This window comes from Rousettus aegyptiacus, unplaced genomic scaffold (genome assembly GCF_014176215.1).
Source record: "Rousettus aegyptiacus isolate mRouAeg1 unplaced genomic scaffold, mRouAeg1.p scaffold_m13_p_14, whole genome shotgun sequence".
NCBI classification, from domain to species: Eukaryota; Metazoa; Chordata; class Mammalia; order Chiroptera; family Pteropodidae; genus Rousettus; species Rousettus aegyptiacus.
This window is the reverse complement of record NW_023416289.1, coordinates 36,470,907-36,491,560: the sequence shown is the minus strand read 5'-3', so window position 1 is coordinate 36,491,560 and position 20,654 is coordinate 36,470,907. Positions and strand designations below refer to the sequence as shown.

General features: G+C 38.6%; 1 long non-coding RNA gene across 5 annotated transcripts in view; it reads left to right on the top strand.

The window, feature by feature from the left end:
• Nucleotides 1-247: 247 nt before the first annotated feature.
• LOC118611445 overlaps nucleotides 248-20,654 on the top strand; it is a 48,340-nt gene continuing 27,933 nt past the window's right edge. For 2 of the 5 annotated variants that reach the window (XR_004954444.1, XR_004954443.1), the window contains exons 1-3: nucleotides 248-908; nucleotides 3,293-6,896; nucleotides 16,826-16,894. This is a non-coding gene — a long non-coding RNA (uncharacterized LOC118611445). Of the gene's footprint in view, nucleotides 909-3,292; nucleotides 6,897-16,825; nucleotides 19,087-20,654 lie in introns of those variants that run through there. The other 3 variants (XR_004954442.1, XR_004954440.1, XR_004954441.1) reach the window with 3 other exon arrangements.

Sequence of the window (20,654 nt, the reverse complement as noted above, 5' to 3'; positions counted from 1 at the left end):
ACTGTCAGACGTACTAACTTAAAATGGAGAGACAGCTCCAACAGGAGCTAGACACCCAGGTGATCCGCGGAGGAGATGAGAATGAGGATGAAATTGAGCCAAAGCAAAGTATGAAACAGGCTTTATTAGGATCTGCGGGCGAGATTCACTGGTCCAGCAAAGGGGCCAGGGAAGTCGCACGTATCTGAGGTATATGGGCGGTTTTTAAAGGTTTTGGCCCAGGATGTGGGGTTACAGGGCGCGGACTTTTTCGTTTGGCTGATCTCAGGATGTCGGAGGGGTTACCAGGCGGGGACTTTTCTGTTTGGCTGATCCCGTAGCCCGGGAAGCCTCTGCTGTAACTTTGGTTGTGAGCCGTGGGCCATCTTAGGTATTGAGCCACCTTCCCGCTGGCGTAATGGCGCCCATGAGCAACCGAACACCAGGAAAGAAATCGTGGAAGCTAAACCCCAGAATGCTCAAGCCTCGCCACCAACCGGGACCCGCGGACTCTAAGCCGTTACCATTTCACTTCGTCGCGGACACTGCGCATGCCTAGCATCTCAAAACATTCCGCTTCAGGCTGCTGGACCTCCAACGCCTAATTTACTTTCGTTGGTGGTGGCCGTGCAGGTGCGGTCTATCCCCAGCGGCAACCCCCTCATCGGTTTAGCTCGATTCCGGTCCCACCCCTAAGCCTGTTTCCTCCACCCCCTTTGTGGACAGTACGCATGCCTGAACTCTCTCCAGGACCCGCCCCCGGTTTATCCTTGCCCCACGGTCATTTTCTCCTATGCTAGGGGCTACTGGGCAGGCTTGACTGCCACCAGGTGCCGCCCCCAGACCCCTCCCCGCCCCCCTTTTCATTTAGCGTCATTTCTTGCAGAGGAAGGATCTGGCACCTAGGAGCGGACATCTCTCTGCGCAGCGTGAGTTTGTCTCTTTCCTGCTGAAACTTGCATTTCACAGTCCCACTTCTTCATACAGGGGTTTGGGGTCGCCGTGGACCTTATCGTCCTCGCAGCCGCCCTTCCCTTTTTAAGTTCCAGTGTCGCGGTAGGGGCTGCAAGTCCCTTGGAGTGTAAAATGGCTCCGGGGCTGTTCCCTGCCCTCCGTTTCTTCGGTTCACATAGACCCGCCTTTCGCCTGGGTTTCCTGACCTCTCCGCCAGTCAGGCGCCCTCGCCGCGTTCCATGAGGTGGATTTGCGGCGCGGCCTCACCTCGCGGTCCCTGGGGCAGCGCCGGTCATCCCCGTTCAGGAGACACCGCGTCCTCTCCCTGGTGCTGGGATTCTGGAGACCCCAGCCCTCTCCTGAGACAACCACTCCGCTGTGTCCTCGTGTGCCCCTCAGGTCCCGTCCTTCTACTCAGGCCTGCCTTTCGTAGCCCCCTTCCTCTGACCCCGCCCTTGTGAGAATGAACTGGGCCTAGTCTTCCGTCCCGCATTCCACCCCACTGGGAAGTGCGCTCCTTAGGGAGGCAGACATCTTATTCCATCCCATTCCTTCTGTGCGGCCAGGGTGAGGGAGAGAAACAGGTCTCGGAGAGGGAAGTTGAGAAAGTGAGGGGAGAAGAGTGAGGAGAACATGCCAATGTGGAGAATGAATGAGGCCCTTGGAAGAAGATAGTAAGAGTGAAAAGTGGAGGGGGGTGGGGCTGGAGAGGGCGGAGAATGGAAGTGTGGAGGAACAAGGGGTTCTATACTGAATCAGGAATCCCTAACTGGGTAGTCATGGTGGTAGTCACACCCCAGGCCTGTGACGTCTTTAAAGAAAGGTTTTGAAGGCAGCCTTGTCCATTATTCTTATGCATTCAGGTTAACATATCTTTGATGTGTCAGAAGTGTTATCCCTCCAGACTTGACCACCTTCAAGAGCATGTCCTCTGGTTAGCTGTCCCGTAACCTATCCCTGCCTCCTTAATTGCAAATGCATAAAAGAAACTGCAAAACTGTCATTCTAGGGAGTATTTGAGATCTTGCTCCCCGGTATGTATTTTTAATTTGGCTCAAATAAACTCTTGAAACATCAACAGGAGAGGGGAACAAAATGAGCAGAATTGCAGGAAAGAAAGAAAGATGGCCTTAGATGTACAGAGGGAGGGAAGAAATTGCATAGAAGTGAAGAAAGAGGGGTTCCACTTCAGGGTACATAGCCAAAGAAAATGAAATCATATTTTGAAGAGATGTCTACACTCCCATGAGTATTACTGAGTTATTCACAGCCAAGATGTGGAATCCATTAAGCTGTTGACACATGAATGGAGAACATACATGTGATCCATACATTTATACACAATGCAGTATTCATCCCTAAAAATGAAGGAAGTAATGAACATGGTTGAAACAGGAGAGCATTATGCTAAGTGAATAGAGCCAGAAGAGAAAGACAAGTATTGTATGGTCTTGCCATGTGTGCTGTCTAAAAGTCAGAGTCATAGAACCAGAGAGAATGGTGGTTACCAGGAGCTGGGAGTGGAGAAAATGACGAGACAGTGGTCAAACGGTACAAGCTTTCAGGTGTAAAATGAATATGATATAGCCGTCTATTGCTTCGTGAGTACACTTAATCACACTGTATTATATACATGAAATTTGTTGTCACCACACGGACATAAAAAATAGTCATTGTGAATTGACTGATAAGTTAATTCAGTTGATTGTGATATTCACTTTGGATATGTATTTTAAATGTTCATGTTGTACTCCTTAAACACTCATAATTTGTATTTGTCCATTATGCCTCAATAAACCTGGGAAAGAAAAAATAGGTGGGTGGTATGCTAGTCCTGCCTCCTGGGTGGTGCTAAATCTCGCTTCCCATTAGATTGCTGAGGTGTTTTACAGTGACATCTTTTGTGTACCCTGTCTAAAAAGTGGCACTGAAATATTCGGGGTGGGCCCAGCCTCAATAACATTGGAAGTGCTTCATGTGACTCTAGTGTGTATCTGTCATGGAGCAGCAAGGCTCTGGGTCCTCCATTTCTGGGGGCTAAGATTTGGTGTGGGAGTGAAGGGGCTCTGCACACAGGGTGTGATCAGGGCAAGGTCTCTTACCTGAACGGGGGACTGTCAGGTCAGCCGAGGTCCCCGCTGTTGCAGTGTATGTAAAGGTGTGACAAGGAGGGCAGTGTGATCTGAATTACAGAGAGGGAAACCTCACTTGGTCTCTGAGGAGCAGTTACTGTCCCTGAATGCATCCTGTGACAGGGGCAGCAGATACCATCTTTCCAAGTAGTGGGATCTTCCCTATGTGTGCTGTGGTGGCACATGAAGGGGGCATGTTGATAAACAGGATATTTTTAACTTTCCAGATGGACTCTTAGAGACTCGTTGCCTAAGGAGGAAGCCCAGAAGAGGAGGAGGAGGAAAGAAACAAGTTCAGTGATGGCTCTTTCTCAGGTAAAGTCATATTCCCTGTTAATTGTTGTGCCTTTCCTTCCTGAAATGCCCGTTGACTTGCTGATCTTCTCTGACTCTGACTTGTCCTTCGTGATGTTTATTTGTTGACACTCAACCTGAGCCTTCCCACTCAGTTCTTGTCATCTCCAGTTAGATTTCATTTCACTGGCGATGCAGTGACATGGGACTTGAGGCTCCAGTGGGCATCATCTTGGGCAAAGCTTCACGCCCTTGGATTGGAGATAGGGTTTGGGCTTTGTGGCATCAGTGTCATTAGGGAATGGGAATTTTTCAGTGGTCACATCTGGATGCAGTGCCGCTTCTCTGTCAACCAGGATACCTAAGTTCTGGAAAGGGAATCAATAGGGGGAAATGTTTCTGACTGCTTTTACAGTGCATTTGAAGTTAAATGAGTGAATCTCTGACTTCAAAATCTTCATGATTATGAGTGGAGCGGAAAGTTCACAGACAGACATCGGCGACAGAGGGTGTTTTATTCCATCATGGATTTTAAATAGGAAGTCAATCATAAAATCTGAAAGTTGGAGATTCTTTAGATTCTTTTTCTCACGTCCATTTCTTGTTGGTTGCATTTTCATTCTATGGATTGTATGCTTTGACACACAGAACTTTTTGTTTGATGCAGATAAGGTTCCAGCTTCATTCTTTTGCATGTAGATGTTCAGGTTATTTTGCACAGTTCATTAAATGGATTGACCTTTCTCTATTGTATAGTCTTGGCATCCTTGTTGGAAGTTGTCTGGCATATATGCAGGGATATTTTTCGAGGCATTCTGTTTTGTTCCTCTGGTTCATGCCAGTGTCCCATCGACCTGTTTAATCTTGCTTTTTAATATGTTTTTCAATCTAAAAATGTGGAGCTCTAACTTGTCTTTTATTTCCAGAGTTTTGGTACTTCTGGATCTTTTTTGTTGGTTCCATATGAATTCTAGTGGTGTGTTTTGGGTTTTTTTTTTCATGTTCTGCCATCATTGCCTTTGGAATTTTGATAGGGATTCTATCGAAGCTGTAGAACACTGGGTAGCATGGGCATTTGAACAATGGTAAGGCCTACGATCTATGAGTAAGGGATATTTTCTATTTATATTTACCTCTTTTGATTCCTTTTAGTAATGTTTTGTAGTACTTGGTGTATAAGTCTTTTACTTTCTTGACTACATTTCTTTCTGTGTTTCATCCTTTGTGATGCTATCATAAATTTTAAAAAATTTTTTTATTAGTTTTATTGCAACTTTTCTAAAATAGTTTTCCACTTGTAACACTTATTCTGTGTGTGTGTGTGTGTGTGTGTGTGTGTGTGTGGAATCACTATGGTTTTCTACATGTAAGCCTATTTAATGTGGAAAAGAGAGTATTTTACTTTCAAAATGGATGACTTTTTTTTTCTTGTCTAATTGATTTAGTGCTTTGTTGAATGCTAATGTTGAGAGTGTGCGTCCTTGCTTTTTTCCTCACTTTAGAGCTAAAGCTTTCAGACATTCACCATTGTGTCTGACAGTAGCTTTGTGCTTTTCATATGTGGCTTTTACCCTGTTCAGGTATTTTATTAATAGTTTCTTTAAAGGTTGTTGAATTTAGTAGATGCTTTTTTGCATCAATTGAGATCATGTGTTTTTTCCTTGTGTTGATTTTCTTAATGTGAGTTAATTGATTTTTGTATGTTGAAACATTGTTGCCTTACAGGAATAAATTTCACCTGGTCATGATGTATAATTCTTTTAATGTGTGCTGAATTTCTTTTGTACTTGTTTTTGCATAAATACTGATCAGGGATGTTAGTCTTTTTTTTTCTTTGTGCCTTTCTTGGGTTTGCTGTCATGAAGACTATAAAATGAGTTTGCAGGTGTTCATTCTTGAATTTTTGAGAAGATGCGTATCAGGATTATTCTTATTTTTCTATCAGTATTTGGTAGAATTTAGCAGTGAAGCCATCTGTTCTGGGTTTGTTTTTGTTGTTGTACATCTTTGGTTAGTGCTTGAACCTCTGTAGTTCTCATTTGGTTCACATTTTTTATTTTTTCATGATTGGTTCTTATATGTTATTAGGAATTTACCCATATATTTCTAAGTTATGTAATCTTTTCATGTATTTTTTATATTACTCTCTTCAAATCAACCAGTACGCTATTTGGCTTTTGTTAAAGCCTACATATCTAATGTAAATGGATAAAATTATATTTTGTATGTTCCAATAAGTACTTTATAGAAATAGTAGTTGAGGTAGTCTTTATTTTCAGTTTGTATAATTTTTAATAGTCTCCTTTAGTATTCAATTTTGAAAAATGAAAATAAGTACCACTGATAGACTTCTATGGACCTAAGATACTCAAATACACATGAATAAAAATGGCAGTGTATAAAATCATCCAAAAATGTCAAGAGACAACTTTTTTCAGTTAATTGGTTTGTTTATACGTGTGTGCATGAACACATGAATAGTTTTATAAAAGGTCATGGTTTTTGTGAAAGACATTAATATTTCATAAATAAGTTTTAATTTTTTTATCAGTTGAAATATCTTAAACATGGTCCATGATCTTAATTTTTTTTCTATACCCTCATGTTCATAATATCTCTAGAGTAGGAAATGTCACATTATGTACGTGTGTGTGCACGTGCAAAGGAAATGATCTTTTACAGAGTTCAGTGTCATTAACCTTGAACTTATTTCAAGTTTTCTCAAAGAAAGCTTTGTGTGCTTGTGAGGTTCTGACTGTTAACATAACTGTTTGATTCCATAGGTTTAAATATAAATTTCAGCACCTGAGTCAATGTGTTTGCTGGGTCAAATCTTAGATTTTGACCTCAGGCGAGTTTCTCAGAGTGTCAGTCACGCCTTTTTCTTCTGTAAGATAGGAAAAGGTTGTAGGGAGCTATTATGTTGATAACAGGTTAAAATATGTAAAACATTTAGAATAATGATCATAGGACACGTTCAAAAAATTTTAATCGAGGCTGTTGTTATCCTCATCACAATTTAAGAGTCTGAATTTTTTTCAAGATGCTGTGGACTTTGTCATCTCTGAAGATACTGCTCATGCTCTCACTCATCCAGACACTGAATAGTACTCAGTGTGTAGAAGATAACATTTAACCCCTCTGTAGAGACAGCCCAGTAGTGAATTTTAATTGTAATTCCATATGTTGTCCGAAAAATGAGATACCCTTCCTGATATACAGATATCATAACCTTTTATGGGGAAGTAGTAGAAACCAAATTTATGGGCATATAACTTGCTCAGAAGTATCTGATGTGAATGTGTCAGACCACACTAACTGAATCAATTTTACATCTCTTTCCCCTTCTCATTCTATGTGAAGGTAAGTACTGTCACCATTTCCTCTTGCCGAAATATGTTTCCTTTCAGGGACAGTTGACACTCGGCGATGTGTTCATAGAATTCTCTCATGAGGAGTGGGAATGCCTGGCTCCAGCTCAGAGGGCCTTGTACAGGGAGGTGATATTGGAGAGCTACCAGAGCCTGTGCTTCCTGGGTGAGGATGACTTCCCTCCAGGGTCAGGATCTGCCCTGTGTGTCTCTTCCTTTCCCCTTAGGTGCTTTCGTGGGAGCCCCTGCCTGCTTGACCAAGATCGAAGCTTCATTTACTGAGGCATGAAAAGGTTTCATGAGGTGGCGTCAGGACTTTAACATTGCCTTTTCTTCAGATGATCTATCTGCCCACGACATCAGGGGTCATTCCAGAGCTAACGTGTTTATAACACCCTGTGGCAAACTTAAAATGTTGAATTCTTTGTCTTTTATCCCATGTATTGATTGAGTAGCTTTTGGAAGAGAACTCAGTATCTGCATATAACACTGGTCCCTATGCACAGAAGGAGGCGAGTCAATGGATTTGAGAACTATTTTTCTTGAGCCATCTGTACTATTCTTGTTCCTCAGGTGACCAGAGGTCAGGGATTCTGGGAGAACTACAGGTCTTCGTGCTGCTTTCTTCCTATGTGCAGGAATTTCTGTTTCTGATCTGTATATTGTCTCCATTTTGGAGCAAGGGAAAGCACTCTGAACTCTGGAGAGTGAGTTAAAAATAGCACAAAAAACAAATCGGCAGGAATGTATCAAAGGGATAAAAACAAGTAAGATCTCAGGAAGGGAGAGAGGAGGCCAAAGCCACCCCAAGGGAGAATGTTCCATGGGCAAACAGAATTTTTTTTGTGTGGGAACCTTCTAAGGAGGTAACTTTTCTTTCCAACTTTCCAAAAATAAAAAAAATTATTTTTTCACCCTCAGCAGGACTGCAGTTCCAACAGAGTCTAAGGCAGAGTCTTTATCATAATCACAATACTCTTCTGTGTACCACCTGTGAAATCTTTGTTTCTTTGACTTGAGCGTGGTATGGGCTGTTTCAGTCGGTCTCTGTCCCTCTGGTCTTTCCTGAACTGGGTTCCATTGGATGCTCAGTTCTCAGTCTGTAAAGAGTGAAGCTGAAGCCCTGCAGTTCTGCTTTTTGGACCCATTCCGGTCTCATCCCCATTTCCTATGGTTGGAAGCTCTGACCAGAAGAGGGGATGTACTATCTCTCCGTCTATTCCATCTGGCGCCCTAGGAACTGCATGGGGCTCACCCCTGTCCTGTCTGCCTGTTCCAGTCCCTCAGCCATTTTTTCTGTATGCCTGTGCTTTATACTTCAGAGGTGTGTGTCACAGGGAGGTGGGTCGGATCTTTTGTAACTGTTATTACGAAATCTCTAGAGACAGTGGACGGAGAGTATCTCTTCAGTCTCCAGTCCTTCAAGGGGGGAGCACATTTCAATCTCCCAAGCTCATAGCATGGTGTCTGTGGTGGCGTGTATGGTCCCATCATGATCTTACAGTGTGTGGCCCCATTCCTGGTATTCATCTCTCTCTCTGCACCATGCTACATCGTCTGGGAATATAGACTCTTCCGGATTTCATGTTCTCTGTAGTTTGCATGGTTTGCCTCTGAAACTTGCCTGTGAACTACACGTTGCTAAGGTCTGATAGTTCAAAGTCTTTTACTGGTGTCATCCACCTTTAGGGGATGGATAACTCCTGGTGGGCTCTACTGTAGAGTGAGTGTCCTTGGTCACAGAAAATTCTTAATGAAGATACTTTGACTGGTATGTTGAAATATTATCCCGCTATGCACAGAGCAGCACTTGGTGTGCCCAGTAGAGCTGTCAGCATGTCCCAGGACACCAACATAGAAAGTGTCACGACAACCTGACTGATAAGTGTTTTCAATTTGCTTTCCCGTTTCCGGACTGTCAATAAGCATCTCTCTGGAACTCCGTGATCACATCTATCACACATGTACGTCTATCACACATGCACACATGTACTAACCAGGGTAGAATTTCTCCTGGTAGAACCGTCTAAATTCACAGCCTCCTACCTTTGAGGCTACTGACTATACTGTCTTTCATGCCACAGTTCTCATCCCCTGTGTGTGCCGTTGTGCACACTGCCTCAGCAAGTGCATTTTTGAAGCTTATTGAGGGAGGTTATGAAGTTGAATGGTGCCTCCCTCAGTGAAGTCACTGTCATTTGTTTTTGTTTAAGCCAGTGATCCTTTCATTTTACACAATCCCCAGTATTACAAATGAACTTGAATTTTATTTATTTAGTCATTTGTTTTATATTTTCGGTGATTCTGTAGTGTTTTATATATGGTGTGTTTTGGAGGGTGGAATTGGAAAACGGATCACTAGCACTTTACCTTAAATTCTAAACTTAGTTTAGAATACTTGAAAAGATAGTCTCAATCAATTTTTCTATTCCTTTTCACTTGATTTAAGACCTCATGTTGTTACTTTTCTGTCAATTGAATTCAGTTAAAGTCTTAAATTTGGAATTTTTAATAGCTCGAGACTATATTTTTGTGTCACAGTCTTAATTTCAGGCATAGCATTAAATTTGTCATAGTTGTGTATGATTCTTTGGCGTTTCTATAAATCATTTTCTCTTTTCTATGTATAATTTGTTGAGTTTTTTTAAGTTTCACTGCATTTTTATCTTGGTATAACCTTTTCTGATAATACTTGCTGTATCTGGAACCATTGTGTCCACATTCTTATACTATATTAATCCTTAAATATTCCATTGTATTTTACAGGAAGCTAAGCTGATTTCTCTCATTTTAAAAACACCTCTCTCACTGTTTATAGCACCTGTAATTTCTGTAAAATTTTTAAAGTTCTGGGAATTGCATTTTCAAGCAAACCTATGAAGACAATTTTTTTCATCTTTCTTTGCAGCTGAACTCTGTTTAGCATGTGCCTGGGCCCTGTTGTCCTCCCTCCAGGTTCTGTTGTTCTCTGCTTCTTATTTCCTTTGTATGTTGCTGACCACCTGTCTGCACATCAACCTCCTCTGTGGTGTCCACGTTACTTCCTGAAGATGTTTTGTGCACGTAACTGTTGTGTTCTCCTTTCTCTGCCCAATAATTTGACAATTTTAGTACTTTTTATAAATACTCCTGTAGCATTTGTCTTATTTGTGAGTGGTAATTTCACTTAGCATAATGTTCTCAGTTATCAACATTTAGCAAATGACTGGATAAATGTCTTATTTTGAAGCTGAATGATATTTGATTGTATCTATTTACCATGTTTTTGTGCAGTCATCTCCCAGTGGCCATGTGGGTTGTTTCTACCCCTGGGCTATTGTGAATAATGCTACTGTAAACACGAGGATGCCAACTTCCTTTTGTTAGTTTTTTGTATGTGTTCCCACAAGTTGAGTCACAGGGTATGTCCGTCTGTTCTCACTCCTATAACGGAGAACCCAAATGGGTAGCCTGTTAACAGTAGGAAATTATTTCTCCCAGTTCTTGGGCTGGAAGTCTGAGGTCGAGCCCAGCATGGTTAGATTGGGAGGAGGACCCTCCTCCTAATTGCAAGTGGCGGACTTCTCCTTGTCCCTCGCAGGGCAGAAGGAGGCCTGGTGTCCGGTCCCTCGGGAGGGCACTAATACTCCTCATGAAGAATCCTCCCTCCTGACCCAGTTCCTTCCACAGGTTCACTGTTGTCATTTGGGGGATTGCAGCGTCATAACTTTAAGGGACACCCACGTTCAGTCTATAACAGATAGTAATTCAGTGCTTAATTTTCAGGAACCTGCCTCGCTGTGTTTCATAGCAGCTACAGTATTTTACCTTCCCAACAGCAGAGTAGAATGCCCATATTTTCACATCCTCTTTGTCATTTGTTATTTTCACTTTTTTTTTTTTGACAGTAGCCATCATAATGGTGGTTGGTGATGTCATAGTTAAGATGTGCGTTTCCTAATGATCCGTGATACTGAACATCTCTTCATGTGTTTTACACATCATCCCTAGAGAAGTGTCTACTTACATCCTTCATCCACTTTTAATTGAGACATGTGGATTTGTTCACATTGAGTGTAGAAGGTTACAAAACTGTGATTTGTGATAAGAAATATGTATGTGGTCTTCACAACCATTTCTGATCTGAGCTCCAAAGGCTTAGAATTCACTGAGTGATAACAGCAATGGGGTGATCTCTTGTGACAAGAGATTAGTTTCTTCAGTCTCTTCAGGGCCTTAAAGGTGAATTGGGGGTCTTATTCATTGCCAGCTCTTTCAGTCACATCTCTGTATGTGATTGAGGTGACTTTTGGAAATCTTCAATGACAAGAAAGCTAGTTGTCAGGGGAGCCAATCATACAGTTAAGAGGGTTGGAGCTACGGTCTCACCACCTGACCTCTTGAGAGGGGAGAAAGGCTAGAGATTGAGTTTCATCACCAATGGTCAGTGATTTAATTAGTCATTCCTATGTAATGAGACTTTCTAAATCTCAAAAGGAGAGTGTTCCATGTTTAGTGAACCAGTGGTGACTGGGAGGAGTAGAATGCTGGGAAGAGCATGGGAGCTTCTGGCCCTTCCTCTGTAGGTTTCCCAATGCATGTCTTCATCTGGCTGTCTTGCCTTTATCCTTTGTCAATAAATTGGTTATGTAGTCAGTAAAATGTTATGTTTATGGTTTCCGTATATTTTCTCCTGTTCCATGTATTCTTTTACTCAGTTGAGTGTGTCCTTTGCTGCACAGTAGTTTGTAATTTTGACATAGTTCAATTTATCTGTTTACTTTGGTGTCATCTCATGAATTATTATTGAATCCAATATAAGTTATCTTCCTGTGTTTCCTTCTAGAAGTTTTATAGCTTTCAGTGTGGTTTGGTGCCCATTTGATTTTTAGTTAATATTTGCTTATGTTGTAAGGATTTGTTCCAAATTTATTCTTTTTTATATTTATATTTTGTTCCCTCAACATCTTTGATTGAATAGCCTGGTGTTTTTTGTTTTGCTTTTTCCATTGAGTAGTCTTGATAACCCTGTGTAATATCATTTGATTATATGTATCTCAGTTTATTTTTGACTCTATTCTGCTGGTCCGTCTTTATTCCAAATACAACATATTTTGATTAGTTTAGCTTTGTAATAGATTCTGAAATACGGAATTGTGAGTTTTTGATTTTTATTTCTTAAGTGTTTTTTTTCAATTAGAGCATTTTGACATTTCATTTTTTCTTCAAAAAAGGCTGTTTTAAATTTCCTAATAATTTCATTGACTCTGTTGATGGCTTTGGCTAGTATTGACACCTTAACAATATTGCCTTCCAGTCTATAAACTTGGAATATCTTTGCATTTATTTGTGTCTTGTTTACTTTTTCCGGTATTGTTTTTCATTGAGTACACAAATCTTCCTCTCCTTGCATAAGGTTACACCTAAGGATATTATTTTATTTTTCTTATTTTATTATATTACTTTATTGTTTTTTAAATTTATTTTATTTTATTATGTTGCATTGTCATGGAATTATTTAGAAGATTGTTCTTTCTTAATGTATAAAACTCAAATAGATTTTGGCATCTTGATTTCATATCTTTCAACTTTTATTTACTTTCATTTTTGTTCTGGTGAGAACTTTCAGTACCACTTTTTTTTTGGATTAAAATTTTCATTATGGAGAATTTCAAATATTAAAATTAAGGGAATAGTATAATAAATTCCTACTCATCTTGTAATTTCAATAGTTAACCAACCCATGACCAGTCTCATTTAATTTATACTCCCCATATTCCTCACCCTTACCCACTTTCCTAGTGGATAATTTTTCTAAACTTATTTATTTTAATAGTTTCAAGTACATAGTACATTGATTAGACATCTGCGTAGTTCATAAAATGATCCTAAATGCTCCGTCCCTCCCCTCACCTTCCACCTAGCCAACCTATATATGCTAATTGCATTCTGTATGCCATGCTCCCCATCCCCGTGACTATCCATCAGCTACTAATTGGCACTTCTTTAACCCTTCACTCCATTCTCCCAGCCCCCTAAACCCTTCTCCTAATTGTCCACTATTTTTGTGAGTCCGTCTTTGATTAGTTTGCTCTTTTTCCTTAGCTTCCACACATAAGTGAAATCATGTAGTGTTTATCTTTCTCTGTCTGACTTAAATACCTTCTCAGTCCATCAAAGGAATATCTTTTTCCATCCCCTTCCTTTTAGTCTGTGTGTGTCTTTTAATCTGAAGTTAGTCTGTTATAGGCAACATGTAAGGGCCTTGTTTTCCTTTCTATCCATCCACTGTATCTTTTAGTTGGAACACTTAATTCTTTTCCATTTGAGGTACTTGTTGATAGGAATGTTGTTACCATTCTTTATTCCTGTTTTTGATACATGTTTTTTCTTTTTAAAGAAGTCTCTCTTAACATTTCTTGTAAGACTGGCTTGGTGGTGATAAATTTCTGTAGCTTATTTTTGTCCTTTAGCTTTATCTGTCCTTCAACCCTAAATGAAAGCTTTGCTGCATAAATTATTCTTGGTTGTAGATCCTCGTTCTTCATCCCGTCGAATATTTTTTGCCAAGCCCTTGTGCCCTGCATAGTGTCTTTTGAGAATTTAGCTGCTAACCTTATGGGTTTTCCCTTATAAGTAACTATCTGTTTTTCTCTCTCTGCTTTTAAGATTCGCTCTTTGTATTTAACCTTTGGCATTTTAATTATAATGTGTCTTGGTGTGGGCCTCTTTGGATCCCTGATTTTTGGATTCTCTGAGCTTCCTTGGGTTTTATGTTTATTTCCTGCACTAAGTTAGAGAAGTTTTCTATCATTTCTTCAAACAGCTATTCAACATCTGGATTTTCTTCAGTTACACCAGTCAGATGGATGTTTGACCCCTTAATAGTGTCTTATATGCTGCTTAAATTATTTTTATAGTCTCAGCATCTTTTTTCTTGCCATTTTTTCTTGCAATATTGTTAAGGTGTCAATACTAGCCAAAGCCATCAACAGATTCAATGAAATTATTAGGAAATTTAAAACAGCCTTTTTTGAAGAAAAAATGAAATGTCAAAATGCTCTAATTGAAACCTTACAAATGTAGCGAGTGTGGCAAAGCCTATCGGGTGCGTGGAAGCCTAATTTACCATAAGTTAACTCATAGTGGAGAGAAACCTTACAAATGTAGTGAGTGTGGTAAAGACTTTAGAGAACATTCAAGCCTAACTAAACATCCGAGAATTCATACTGGAGAGAAACTTTACAAATGGAATGAGTGTGGAAAAGCCTTTAGGGCGAATGGAAGCCTAAGAAGTCATCGGAGAATGCATAGTGGAGAGAAACTTTACAAATGTAATGAGTGTGGAAAAGACTAGAGAACATTCAAGCCTAACTACACATCAGAGAATTCATACTGGAGAGAAATCTTACAAATGTAGTGAGTGTGGCAAAGCCTATAGGGTGCATAGAAGCCTAACTTACCATAAGTTAACACATAGTGGAGAGAAGCCTTACAAATGTAATGAGTGTGGCAAAAATTATAGTAAGCATTCAAGCCTAACTACACATCAGCGAATCCATACTGGAGAGAAACCTTATAAATGTAGTGTGTGTGAGAAAGCCTTTATTGGGCATGCACGGCTAACTAGTCATACATTAATTCACAGTGAAGAGAAATTATACAAATATAATGAGTGTGGCAAAGCCTTTAATGTGCACACAAAGCTAACTAGTCATCAGATAATTCACAGTGGAGAAAAACCTTACAAATGTAGTGATTGTGGCAAAGCCTTTAGGGTGCGTTGTAACCTCACTTCCCATCAGTCCATACTGGAAAGAAACCTTACAAATGTAATCAGTGTGACAAAGCCTTTACGGTTCGTAGAAGCCTAATTTACCATCAGTTAACTCACAGGGGAGAGAAACCTTTCAAATGTAATGAGTGTGGCAAAGTCTTTATCGCACATTCAATGCTAACCACACATCAGAGAATTCATACTGGAGAGAAAGCTTACAAAATGTACAGAATGTGGCAAAACCTTTGGTTTGCATTCAGGCCTAACTATTCATCAAACAATCCATACTGGAGAGAAACCTCATAAGTGTAATGAGTGTGGCAAAGCTTTTAGGTTGCGTTCCTGCTTCAGTTACCATCAGTCATTCCATACTGGTAAGAGACTTTACAAATGTAATGAGTGTGGCAAAGCCTTTATTGTGTATTCAGGTTTAATTAGACATCAGAAAATTCATACTGGACTGAAATGTTACAGATGCAATGAGTGTGGCAAAGCCTATACTGTGCATTCAAGCCTAACTAGACATCAGCGAATCCAGACTATAGAGAAAACCTTACAAATGTAACAAATGTGGCAATGTCTTCAGTTTGTGTGCACACCTGACCAGATATCAGGTTGTCCCTAATAGAGTGAAACCTTACAAATGTGATGACTGGCAATGTTTTTTGGTAACAAATTCCACCTTTTGAGTCATCAGAGAAACTACCCTGGATAAAAACATTAAAATGTATTGAGAATGGCAAAACCTTTAGTGTCTCTTCAAGCCTAACTCATTAGATACTTCATAGTGGTGAGAGGTTTTAGAAAAGTGATGGATATAACATGGCTTTTAGGCGTTGCTTTAAACTCAGGATTTACAAAAAAGTTCATACTTGCAAATTTTAAGGTAGAACTCACTCTTTACTAGCTGTAAGAATATGCGTTTTGAGAGAAACCACAGAAATTACTGTGTGGCGAAGTGTTTATCCAAAGTTCAACGACTGGAAAACATTGGAGCTTTTTTTACAATTGCAATGAGTGTGGCAAAGACATCAGAGTTCAAGTATTATGCAAGAACAAACTCCACAGTGAGGAGAAATTATGTAAATATGTGTCAACCTTTATCCTGGCTGCCCAAGTCACTAGACAACAGATTTTGAGAAACCTTGCAACAGTAATGTACGTGTTAATGCTTTTACTCAAAGATCAAAACTGGGACATCAGAGGATCATATTTTTGAGAGTATACTTAAAGATGTAGTGAATGTCATTCAGGCTTTTCATCAAATACCTACATGGTTGGGTAATGACAAAATTAAGTGAGGACAGAAACTATACATATATACTGAACATGGAAATACTAAGCAATAGTGTGTTCTCAAGATTCACCTAAGAATTCATGCAAATGTAATGAATGTAATAAATTTTTTTAACCAATTCTCACAACTAACCACATAGTCAAGAATCCATATTAGGAATAACAGAGTCTCCAGGTCTCCAAGATTAAGCTAAGACATTACATACTGCAGAAACATTACAAATTGCACTGTGTTAAAACTCTGGACATGTTATATATCATAGGAATAATGACATGTACAAATAGCTCATTATCTTTAGTGTTTATAGTATTTAGTTTCATTTTCTTGAAAAGAGTACATGACTATGAGTTTTAACCTGAAGTCTAAAGTCTGTTGAACTTATGCCTTTCTTACAGGCCTTTCATGCTGGTCTCTGGGAAGCAGTACATATGATGAAAGGGCCTACTTCATTGGGCATGGTTCATTTATATCCATGTCCCTTGGAAAAACAAGGACACTGATTATCTAATTCATTATTGTATGAATTAGCATCAGGGAAAGCACAGAATAATGGAAAACTATGTTCTCAGTCTTCATATTTACTACATGCAGGGTGACAGTTCCTGTACAAGCCATGGTTGCTGATAGAAAAGAAGGCTTCACCAACCAAGTGTGTGACATGAAAGTCCTGGGCTTTTCATGGGAGGAGAGTGATAGCTGACTAAGGGGTGATTAGTGGTAGAAATGCATAAGTGATGACTTTCTCCATAAAATGGCAATAACTGTTGTATATCAAATATGCGTGGAAATTTGTCTTATTGGAAATTGTAGAGAGAGCTGGTACCTTAGAGGGGAGCTTAATCAAAAGAACCAGAATAAAATGTGTGTGCGTGTGGTTGTGACTGAGGTGCTGGCATTACCTTTTGCTGGGCTTATTGGAACTATATGCTAGGGTTCTTGTCTTACTGAATAAAATTTATTATTTTTTAAAATTAGAAAATATTTTTTTAAATTATTTTTATTTTACAACCCTGAATGAATCGTGTTTCTTATACCAACACAGTTTCATCCCACCTTTTTCGGGTACTTCATAACAAATGAGCAATGTGCCATTGGGCTCTCAAGGTCAAAGGTATGTATAACAATTTTCTTTCATGATGGTATCAAACAAGTTAGCATTTATATACTAACTGTGTGCCCCTGGGTTATTCTCTCCACTCTCTGTCCTATGACATACAGGAGGCTATAATCAAAATATCTTACCCAGAAGTCGGATGGCTGCATCATAGGATAATTCTACTTTCAATTTTTGAGAATCGCCATAGGGTTTTTCATGTGGCTTGCCCCAATTTACATTTCATCTGACTACATAAGGGTTTAATGTCTCAACATTGGTTCAGCACTTGAGTTTTTATTGATAGTATTCTTCCTGTTTAGTATGAAATGCTCTTATTGTGTATGTGTTTTTCAAGTAGCAGATACAAACATATTTTTGGATGATCATAAAGAACTACTGGAAAAGACACATGGACCTGAGAACACATATTTTAGAAGCAGAAGTCTGGGCATGACTTCGTCTTTAAGAGCAGTTTGAGGTTCACAAGAAAATTGAATGGAAGTTACAGAGTGTTCCCATATGCCTTCTCTCCCCACATGGATAGCTTCACCGTCTTTCCCATCCCTGATTAGAGTGGTACATTCGTTACATAGATGAAGCTGCATTGACACAGCATTAACTCCAAAAGTTTATAATTTATCTTAGAATTCAAGTAGGGTTCATTCTGTGGGTATGGACAAATTTATGATGACATTATCCAACATTATAATATCATATAGATTAGTATCACATCCCCGAATTTCCTTTGTGCTACGCTTATTCATTCTTCTAAACCCTAACAACCATATATGCCTTTTCATTATATTCCTTCCTTTTCTAGAAAGTCATATAGTCAGAGTCATACAGTATGTAGCCTTTTCACTTAATGATACGAGATAATTCATACTGGACAGAAGCCTAACAAATGTGAAAAATGTTTCAAAGCCTTTAATTGGCTTTCACAGCTTACTCAATGTGAGAGAAAACAGTGTAGAGAAGACATCTTTTTGGAGATTTTGGTAAAGATATTTTTTAGTGTTCATGTCTTAGTACACAGAATTCATACTGAAGCAAAGCCTTACAAATGTGAAGAATGTGGTGAATAATTAAATCAGTGTTCAAGTATACTGAGCATGAAAGAATTCATAGTGGAGAGAAACCTTAAGACTGAAGAATGTGAGAAATTCTATATCTGGACCTACAGTCTCATGGCACATCAGAATGCCTACTAGGGAGAAATTGTACATCCCTAATACATGATGAAAGAACTTTGTCCAAACTATACACTTCAGAAAGCCCAACAGAATTCATTCTGCGAAGGACTAAAGATTAAAAAAAAAAAAAAGTACAGGGAAGTATTTAATCAAAAATCACATCTGAAGTATTACAGAATTGACATTATAAAGTAGTAAACCAAGAACGTGTTTCAGAGACCACTCTAAATAAGAATACTTGTAGAGAAAAAGCAAAATGTACTTGTTAATAAGCTAGGACAGGTATAATTACTTATGTGTCTTTATATATTGACAGTACTTGAGGTTTATTGGAAAGGAAGTATGTGCTTCCACTATCAAATCACTTGATCCTATGTTTTTACTCAGTGTGTATGGATATTCTGGGGTTGATTGATGATGACTTAGGAGCTGAATGCCCTTGTATATTAGGTGGGATTCACTCCCAAGTGCTTTTCCCTTGATGACTGAGGGCACTGTAATAGATGATGTATGAAGAACATCAAAGTGGAGATGGTGTTCGTGCTCAACGTAGGTATTCAGGTCATCAATTTTTGCATTAATATAAGATAGAGGAGCATTCTGTTTTTTAACTAGTTTTACCAGTTGCTCCCTTAAGAAGAATAAAGTGGCGGTTCATTAAAGTTCTAATGTGTTTTTGTAGTATCCATGGTTGGAGTTGAGTATTAAGTGATGTGGATGAATTAAAGAAGTCTTGAGATAACAGAAGCTATAGGCAAGTCATTTTAAATGCATAAAATTATTGTATTAATTTTTACTAAATTAATCTTTTTACTAAAACAGTGAGCCTCAGTCTTGAAAATGATAGAAAACACCATACTCAGAATATACCAGAAGAACCTGAATGCTGCTTGACTTGTTATAATTTGTGAGTTGCAAAAGCTCATATATTGTTTTTATCATGCTTCACTTAGACTATGTGTGAACTTAATATATTTTGATTAATAAAGCTGAATAAATTTGAATCTGTTCACACTGATGTGTAATGAATGAAGTATTATGCTATTTGGTAATATACTTGAATCACTTCATTAGCAGTTTTTTCTTCATTGTTTATATAGGTTTGTTTTTATTGTACCTACTGGAATATTATAATCATTAACATGCGGTGATATGGGAGTAATTTTGAGAGTTTAGCTAAACTACTTCATGATATTGCTGCCTGTGCATTATTTATTTAAAATGCATTATTTTCACAAAATGCACAATATTTCACATATTAGATTTCAATTTTGCATAACAATCTTAAAATATAAGACAAATCTTAACATTTTTCTAATTGTTTTACTTTGTGCACGTATTAATACATTAATGAGTATGTGATTTGAAATAAGTAATATTTTTTCATCTACGTAATTTTATTACATATTAGTGATTCGCGTCCTAGTTTCTAGCACAGTGTAACATTTAACAGTTTCTGTGACAAATGATGTTAAATATTGTTCCTAGTACAAAAGCAAATGAGCCTTTTGTTGCCATGCTATACTTGAGCTATTCTTGTGTTTATTAAATGCAAGTTGATCATCTGGCTGCATTCAGTAGTATTGCACTCAGAGCATCTACATCTTGTTAAGACCTTAAATCTTATGCATCCTTTATATTGGCTTAAGAAATAAATTTTTACACAAAGTGGAAACTTGTTACAACTCAAAATTATAAATCATTTCTCACCAGCTTGAAATATATAGGGAAGTTATACGAAGAGCTGTCTATATATCTAGACTTTTGGAAGGACATAGCTAAGTAGATATCTCTGTGTATCATAGTCGTGAAATAAATGTGTTTGGTTCATTTTTAGCCCAGTAAGGTTGAAGTCCCATCCTGCTTGTACCTAGGGTATGAATTGAGTCAAATCACTTATTCCCTCACCCATGCCTAAATTCTTTTATTTTAATAGTACCTGGCTTATGGATCTGGGAAGAATAAAGAAATTCCCCAGTACATAAATGATCTTTATAGCAGTGATTTGTTCATTATAACTGCAGTTTCATATGTTGATAGATTCAAACCTTGGAAAGCTTTTAGTGAAAGAAAAATATTAACTATTTCTCATTGGAAACCAGTGACAAATGGGAATGTTGGATTTAAGAGGATATATGATACATGTAGCCCATGTCTCATATTTCTATGCAGGAAACTCTAGCTCAGAAGGAAAATACTCCCAGAAAACTGACTAGATGTCAGGCAGGGATTTGGCTGACTATATATATTTTTCTTTATGTATTCATATATGCATTTATTTATCCATTCTTCCTGGACAGCAGGGAAACAATAGTGAGATGCTACTTCATAGTTTCTAGAATGGCAAAATTAAAATATTTTGAGGATGCAGAGGATCCTTCAGTGATCCGCCATTGCTGATAAGAGTGTGAAAAGTACATGCAATTAGGAAACGTATTTGGCATTGACTTATAAACTTAAACATTTATCCTATTACAGAACAAGTAAATGTAAACAACAATGGAAACAGTATTAACTTAAATCCACCCTCCTTTCTGTATCCTTCCATCCTTATTTTTCTCCTATTGTATACACTCGCTGTT